At 39.5% G+C, this 8,270-nt stretch overlaps 1 non-coding gene across 1 annotated transcript; it reads right to left on the reverse strand.

The window, feature by feature from the left end:
• Window positions 1-7,753: 7,753 nt before the first annotated feature.
• On the reverse strand, window positions 7,754-7,857 carry LOC129400215 (small nucleolar RNA U13). The gene has a single exon (XR_008627531.1). It is a non-coding gene; the product is annotated as a small nucleolar RNA U13 (small nucleolar RNA).
• Window positions 7,858-8,270: the final 413 nt, after the last annotated feature.

The following is an 8,270-nucleotide window of genomic DNA, read 5'->3' on the forward strand; positions in this document are numbered from 1 at the left end:
TTCAGTTGTGTGGATCAGTACTCTCATTGTGTTGCCTTTGGGCCTTTGTTGCTCCCTTGCTATATATTTTGAAGTCCCACTTATTAGAGAGATCATTCTATATATCTCTCCCTTTCCTTCCTACGGACTTTACTCAGAATGATACCCTCTAGTTCCATCCATGTTGCTGCAAATTGCATGATTTTATTCTTTCTTAGAGCTGTATAGTATTCCATGATGTATATTTGCCAAAACTTCTCAATCTACTCATCTATAGTTGGACATTTGGGCTGTTTCCATATCTTGGCTATAGTACAAAGTGTGACAATGACATAAGTGTGCACATATTCTTTCAAATTAATGTTTTTGTATTCTGGACATAGATGCCAGGTTGTATGATAGTTCTATTCCTGTTTTTTTGACAGATATCAAAGCTTTTACCAGAAGCAAACAAACATCATCAAACTACCAACACCAGTCAGCTAGCCTCACACCAAAACCCCTCCTTATTAGCCACTACCCCTTTTTCACTATATAAATCCCAAATCTCAGCCTGAGAGTGTGATTTTTTGAGGGGAAACAATTTCCTTACTTAAGAGTTATGATAAGGTTAGGCCCAGCTCTAGAGATGTTATGATTCTTTTCTAAATTTATTTTTTAAAAAACTTTTTATTAGTGAATCACCGTGAGGTACAGTTACAAACTTATGAACTTTCATGTTGCATTTCAGTCATACAGTGTTCGTTTACCCATCCGTCCACCAGTGCCCATTCTCCTTCACCAATGTTCCCAATATCCCTCCCACCACCCACAATCCATCCCCCACCTCCCCACCCCGCTTCTGTGACAGGGCATTCCCTTTCGTTATCTCTCCTTTTGGGTGTTGTGGTTTGCAATAAAGGTATTGAGTGGTCATTGTGTTTGGTCTATAGTCTACTTTCGGCACACATCTTTCAACCCGAATGGGTCCTCCCAAGGAGATGTTATGAGTCTTAAATGAGAACATGAGGGGCTGGAGCAATAGCACAGTGAGTGGGGTGTTTGCCTTGCACACGGCCAACCTGGGTTCGATTCCCAACATCCCATATGGTCTCCCAAGCACCACCAGAGGTAATTTCTGAGTGCAGAGCCAGTAGTAACCCCTGTGCATCGCTGGGTATGACCCAAAAAGCAAAAAAAAAACCCATGAGAACATGAGAACGTTGGACCCAGTAAGGAAGACCAACCCAATACCATGTAATAATTTGGAGCTTAGAGAAGTGAGATAAAGGGAAATCTGTCCACAGTAACTGCAGGACAGCAGTCATATTCCAAGAATAAGCAGACCCACACAAGGAAACTGAAATGTACTGCTTTGATTATATAATTTTCACATTGTGAATTTTTAAACTATTTTAAAAACCATAAGATTATTTCATCTTAATTAGGATGTTTCCTGAACACTATTTTATGTGTCTCTTTTATTCCAATGACTCATAATTATGATCTTGAATACTGTCTACTGACTAAGCAGTCATGTGACTCTGTCTTTAGGTACATTTAAATGGCTGCACAGGGCTCTATCACAATTAACCCTGCTGACTCTGCAGGTTCTGAATTGGCTGTTAATTCTTTAAAGTTCACCCTAACCCTCCCTACTCATGCCTCCCTGTTTCTGATTTGCTGTGTGTTAAACCCTACATAGGAACCAGATAACCTTGGGATTCAACCCAAAAGCTCCTTTTCTCATAGGCTCAGACCTGAGGGTGGATCTTGATTCTGATGAGCAAAGTGATTCTGCTCAGAAATACTTTGAGATCTGTTTCCCTTAGTGCTCAACTTTTTATACACTTACAACTGACTAATAAATTATGAGGAACCCAAAGGATTGCAGTAAAGCTTCCAGCCCCAAGCTGAGAGGATGACTCTAGTATTTCTTATTTGAAATTGATAGATTAATGTTCTTATAAGTGTTTGTGTATGTAGTGTTGGAATATTGTATGTCTAAAACCCTCTTATGAATAATTCTGTAAATTACAATGCCTTAATTAAAAATTAATGTTTGACCTGAGATAGTACAGAAGTTAAGGCAAATGTTTTGCATGTGGCCAAGATTGGTTTGATTCCCAGTACTGTATAAGGCCTCCCGAATACCACCAGGAGTGGCCCCTGAGCACAGAGCCAGGAGTAATCTCTGAGCACTTCCAGGTGTGGCCCAAGTCTTCTAGGCCCCCAAAACCCATAAATAGTAACACTATTGTAACCATGTTATTTTAACCACAATGAAACCCCAAACCCTCTTAATTTAAAGTTATCAGCAGCTTTGGTGAGGACTCAGTGAAAACTTTGAATTTTGTAAGGCTTCATGCTTTTGTGGCTAGAGGGCTTTCCATGCACTTGGGAAAATCCTCGGCCATTCTCTTTCCTATTTTTAACTGGATCCACTCTTATCTATGGAGTCTCTCATTACATGAGTGTAAGCACACTCTCTAGAGGAGAATTGAGTCTGTGTGTGTACGTGTGGAGAGAGAGAGAGGTAGTCTCTGATTTTAGAGCTATGATGTTTGATGTCTGGTCTGCAGATCTCTAGGGATACCTGAGAAATTTTAGAGGAACATCTATTCTCGGATTATTTCTTCTTTATTGTTTTGAATTTGTATCAAAGCATAAGAGCAATGTGAGTAAAACTGTTGGCACCCTCAAAGAAATCCTGGCAGGGACTTTAGTAATTGTGTCCTGTTCCTCCAGTCAAGTGAGACCAAACCATTAGCTGCACACAGAAACATCAATGAGGCAGGGAAACTACCTGTTTTATTAAACTGAAGCCAACAGGCATGCACTGTAATAACACTCTGTGGGAAAGTAACATATGGCTGAAGGATAGGGGAATCTGAGTTGCAAGCTAAACTAGCCATATCTGACAGCAGATAGATGGGGGTGGACCAGAGCTTATAGGCAGTTTGATTAGGAATCCAACCTAAGTGCTTTTAGGGAGTCTGCTAGAGGTTATTTTGGGTACATTGGGACATTGGGATGTATCTGGAGCTGAAATGTCCTGAATATCTCCTTTGTGCCTGAGCTGAGCTGGATCTCTGAGTTCTGGTTTGGGGCCATAATGTAGCTTCTGGTGACCTCAGATAGAGATCTACTTGCCAGGAGCCTGGCATTCTCAGCCCTGCTATACTCTGGGTTTTAGTTGCCTCTTTGTAGCAAAAGGTATTAATCTCATCCCTACTAGCTGTACCTTTCAGCTCCTTAAAAGGTTCAGTGTGCTGTGTGATGTGATGTAATTATATTTGCACACAAAGGCCCTAGGTATGTAGCTGACAAGTGTCAAAGAAGGTAGGGAAGAGGCTAAGGGCATCACTTTTGTTTTTAATTTTTAAAATTTTTTATAGGGGGCTGGAGTGATAGCACAGCAGGTAGGGCGTTTGCCTTGCATGCGGCCGACCCGGGTTTGAATCCCAGCACCACCAGGGGTGATTTCTGAGTGCATGAGCCAGGAGTGACCCCTGTGCATCGCCGGGTGTGACCCAAAAAGCCAAAAAAAAGTCAGAGATAAACAAAAATGCAAAATACTTAAAAATTTTTTATAAAGTTTCTCACGATGATTTATTGCATTCAATATTCCAACACCAATCTCACCACCATTACACCTTCCTATCACCATTATTTCCAATTTTCCCAACTACCACGCAAGCCTGACCCAATAGCAGGTTCTAAATAATTTATTTTATATTTCATATTATGAATAATTTGCTAAAAATGGTAAAACATTTCCCTAGAAGAAGGTGAAGATTGATGTATATAACCCTGGAGCCATTAAGCCTTGTATAAGGGATTACTAACATGTTGTTACAGGTTAAGCCTTATGTGCTATTATTTAATTATTCGAGATTGGTTGTCTTCTACTTTACATCTCATCCAATGTGGTGTGCTACTTCTGGTATATCAGTGGTATAGAGTTTCAGATGTCGCCGGTCGTGAATGTGGTTGTGTACTTCAGGAATTCTAAAATTTTATTACTTTTGTGTGGAGAATAGGCATCCCAAAATGTGAAATATCTTCCCTATGCTGAGACCCCACGCCTCCCTTGTTCCTGGTCTCCTCACCTAGCAAAATCTCAGGTTGAGTCCACATCTTCCCCCACCAACTGTGTGACCTTAAACAGAGGCAACCTTCTGCATCTCCTCAGGTTGTGGGAGATGAACCTCTGTGCATGGTCTCTACCCCTAAGAGGGGCACTGACTGTGGGCAATACTGTCTCCTCCTGCACCCCCAGAGTCAATGCTGATCTGGCCTGTTGGGTTGAGGATTCTGAGGGAGCCACTGAGTGTAGATTGGATGGCATGAAGTCCAGAACAGGGGCAGTTTAAAGTTCTGCCTTTCACCTCCATTTTAATGCTATTGTACCAAAGAGGAATGTTCTGCAGGAAGGGTGAATGCTTGTTCTATGATAAGAAAAAGTTCCAAAGGATTAACAAAGGGCGATTTAAACTGTTCCAGAGCAGCTGGGTTTTAGAAAGTATTTCAGATGAGGTTCACCCACCCAGAACATTTTGTGGAATATGCTTTGAATTATTATTTTCCTTATTCCCAGCTTTTACTGAGGTATTCTGGGAATAAGGACAATAATAATTCGAAGGATATTCTACAAAATGTTCTGGATGGGTGAACCTCATCTGAAATACTTTCTATTATCACTCTTTCTATTTGTTAATATGAATTCAAAGTCTTTTAGAAAATGCATGGCAGCCACATAGTTTGAGTGCCTGGCACATTTGTCTATCTCCCCTTTTCTGGTTTCTTTGGGAATCTCATCAATGTTTCCAGTGGGGACTTTTGTCACTCGCTCACAGATGGAGAAATACAAACCAAACTTGACCACTTATCGTATATTACACCAGACATGGTCATTGGCTTAATAGGAGTTTGGAGACCAGATTAGACCAAACCAGACAGTCATTTTCTATAACAGGTCTTCGGAAAGATCAGTGCTTGTCTTTGAGTTGAATAGAGTAGCACACATAAATTTGGACTTTCACAGAAAGGAACCCAAAGATTGCTTCCCAGACCAAATTTTAGTTAGGCTTTTACGAGACTTTTTAAAAAGTCTTCAAACTTGATCTTCTGTGTCCATTCTGCCCTTGCTGGATATACAGAGGTCAGTCTTATAAATAATCCTGCTGTCTTTACTGATAATTCCTACTCCTTTAATATTCAATGGTTTTGATCTTAATATCTGATCAAGGTCCTCCCTCCCATATTTGAAGTAAAAATTTTAATTGAAAGAAATTTACTTAGAGAACTATGGAAGTAGAGAAAGGGAGAAATACATGTTCAAGGAAGCACAGGATTATACAGAGGGGGGAAAGTCACACTTTTGACAACCAAGTCCTTTGCTTGCTTTTAGCAAGAATCCTTCTACCCTTGATGTCTCTTCTGGATGACTTTTCATCTATTTGCCTCACCATCCTGCTTTTAGGTTACAAATCCCCACTTGTCCTTGCTCATGGGACTGAGTCCCATATCTCTCCCCTATTGCAATAGAAGTGACTCCTAATTATATCTTGACATTTTAACACATATCAGGATATTTTTTTTCTTTAACAGAAACTAACTTAAGTCATCAAAGTTGAGATAGCGAAGGAAAGAATTGAGCATGGTGAAAACCGAACCAACCATTTTACATGGTTTCTTGATCAGTCCTTCACATTCAACCACATGTGCTAGAAAAGAGTGGGGGAACATCTGAAATTTATCATAAAAGTGCCTCTTCCTTTATATGAATTATGATAACCATCTATTCTTGTGACCAGCAGCCCCATTGGAGCATGAAAAACCCAGAGCGTAGATACGTCACACTCATTCAGAGACCCTATTTCACAGCTGTCACATGAAATCACTTTGACTAACTCTCTTACTGGGCAAACAAAATGTTCCCAAACTTATCTTTTTAAATTAAAATTCAAAAGATTGTAGTCACCTTGTTTTCTAATACTGTTAATGCTAGTTAGGCTTTAATGCATACCGTGTTCCAACTCCACAGCCTCTACCAGAGTGATCTCTTTCCTCCACCATTGTCTCAGCTGGTGCCCTTCAGTGCCGTGTCCACGCCAGCTCCCTGCATGATAAACTCAGTTCTGCAGACCAGTTCTCAGGTTCTGTTGCCTTTGGCTATTTGTTATTCTCTTACTATGTTTCTTTATAGCTGGCACAGGAGAGATCATTCTGCATCTGCCCTTCTTCTAACTTTGCTTAGTCTGATGCCCATCCATATAGTGTCCAATTGCATAATTTGGCTTTTAAAAAATAGCACAGTAGTCTTCCAATCTTTAAAAAATTGTCTTATGAATGGAACAAATTCCCTTTGAAATTATCTCAGGATCATTACTGACAACACTTGTTTTATGAGTTTATAGGAAACCCAAACTCACTTGTATGTCCCTGCTTCCCAATTCTAGATGAGAAAGTTACTTATTTTTAGTCTAACTGGGTTTCATAACAACTGAAAACTATATCTTAATTCATTTACATTGAGCAAGTATGTATTTAGAAACAGTTCTTTACTATTTTGTCCAAGAAGAAAAATATTCTTGTTCTCAACCTAACTTACAAGGAAGAAAAGCCATATTCTTCTTGTTTTCATAAGTAATGTCTACACAGAAAGCACAATCTGGCATTGTTATTAGCATTGCTACATAGTTTATTTGACTTGAGGCTAAGTGAAACATTGTTCATGTGGCAGTATAGCTTTTTCAGCCCCTCAGGAGGTCTTGTTCATTCTAGACAAGTGGACCACAGCATGTAGCATGGTGTCCTACATGTGTTAGCCATTCCATAAAGGAACAACACAAACCTAGTAAATTGTAGATTTGAAAACTTATTTTCACTAAGAGCAAGAAGCAGGATGGCAAAGAAGTGAATAACAAAGAGATACAGCAAAAATGCTTACATCACCATTGTAATCTCAAGACATAATGTCAAGTAAACAGTATCACAAAATCTGGCAACATTAATTCAGCTGTGGCATTGAGTAGGTTGTTATTTACAATTGTTTCTGTTTTCTTAATAACAAAGGGATACAAATCAAAACAATCTTCACCCATAGATGTTTGCAAATATGAATATTTTCATATAGGGTTGACATTTCAAATCACAGAAATGTGATATTCAAAATGATTTCCATCTCATTGTCCCTTTCTTTCCCTTCTAGCCCATTCCATTCATACAAAGAAAAAAGTGTAAAGGCTTATTTCAGTACGTGTCAATTCTAGGAATCAACCCAGAGCCCACTAATCACTCCAATATGCAGTTCCAACATGAAACAAGACTCCCCCTTTTCTTTTAGATAAACTTTATTTTTTAAGAGCAGTATCAGGTTCACAGCAAAATTGAGAGGAAAGTACACAAAGTTCCTCCACACTCCCTGCACCCCCCACCCACCAGATACAGCCTCTCAAATATTTGTTATAATTGATCAGTCTATATTGTCATTATCACTCAAAGTCCATAGTTCCATTAGGAGTCACTCTTGGTGTTACATGTCCACCAAGTGGGCAAATACATAATGACACACACTCACCTTTCTAATATCATGCAGACTAGTGTCCCTGCCGTGGAAATCCTCTGTGCTCCACCCACACATCCCTTCCCTGTTAGAACCTGGAAACTGGAAACTGGGGACCTTTTTGCTGCTTCCATGTTTTTTTTTAAAAATGTCTTATGAATGAAACAAATGCCCTTTGAAAGTACTCAGGATCATTAAAAGTCACTAAAAATTTTTTTGAGTTCATGTCAGAAGGGTAATGTGCCAAATGTGTAACAAGATTTAAGGGAGGCAAATATCACACAAAAGTGTGAAAGCCCAATCATCATGCTTATGAACCAGAAAAGGATCCTACAGGTGTTTTATGAGTTTATATAAACCCAAACTCACTTATATGTCCCTGCTTGCTATTAAAGGTTACAAGATTACAGACTGATCACATTTGGAGGAGGGAGAATTAAATCTTGAATCCTCATTTCTGCTTCTAGAATTGGTTTAGAAATGACCACCTACCTTAGGAATGTAATTTTTTGTTTTGTTTTGTGTTTGGGCCACACCTGGTGATGCTCTGGGGTTACTCTTGGCTCTGTGCTCAGGAATTACTCCTGGTCTGGCTCAGGCAATCATATGGAATGCTGGGGACTGAACCCAGGTGGGCTGCGTGCAAAGCAAACTGCTTATCCACTGTATCATCATTCCAGCTCCAGGAATGTAAGATTAAAAAAAGCAAGATAAAATTAATTATAATTATTAATTCAGGGGA

The sequence above is a fragment of the Sorex araneus genome, chromosome X, assembly GCF_027595985.1.
Source record: "Sorex araneus isolate mSorAra2 chromosome X, mSorAra2.pri, whole genome shotgun sequence".
Taxonomy (NCBI): Eukaryota; Metazoa; Chordata; class Mammalia; order Eulipotyphla; family Soricidae; genus Sorex; species Sorex araneus.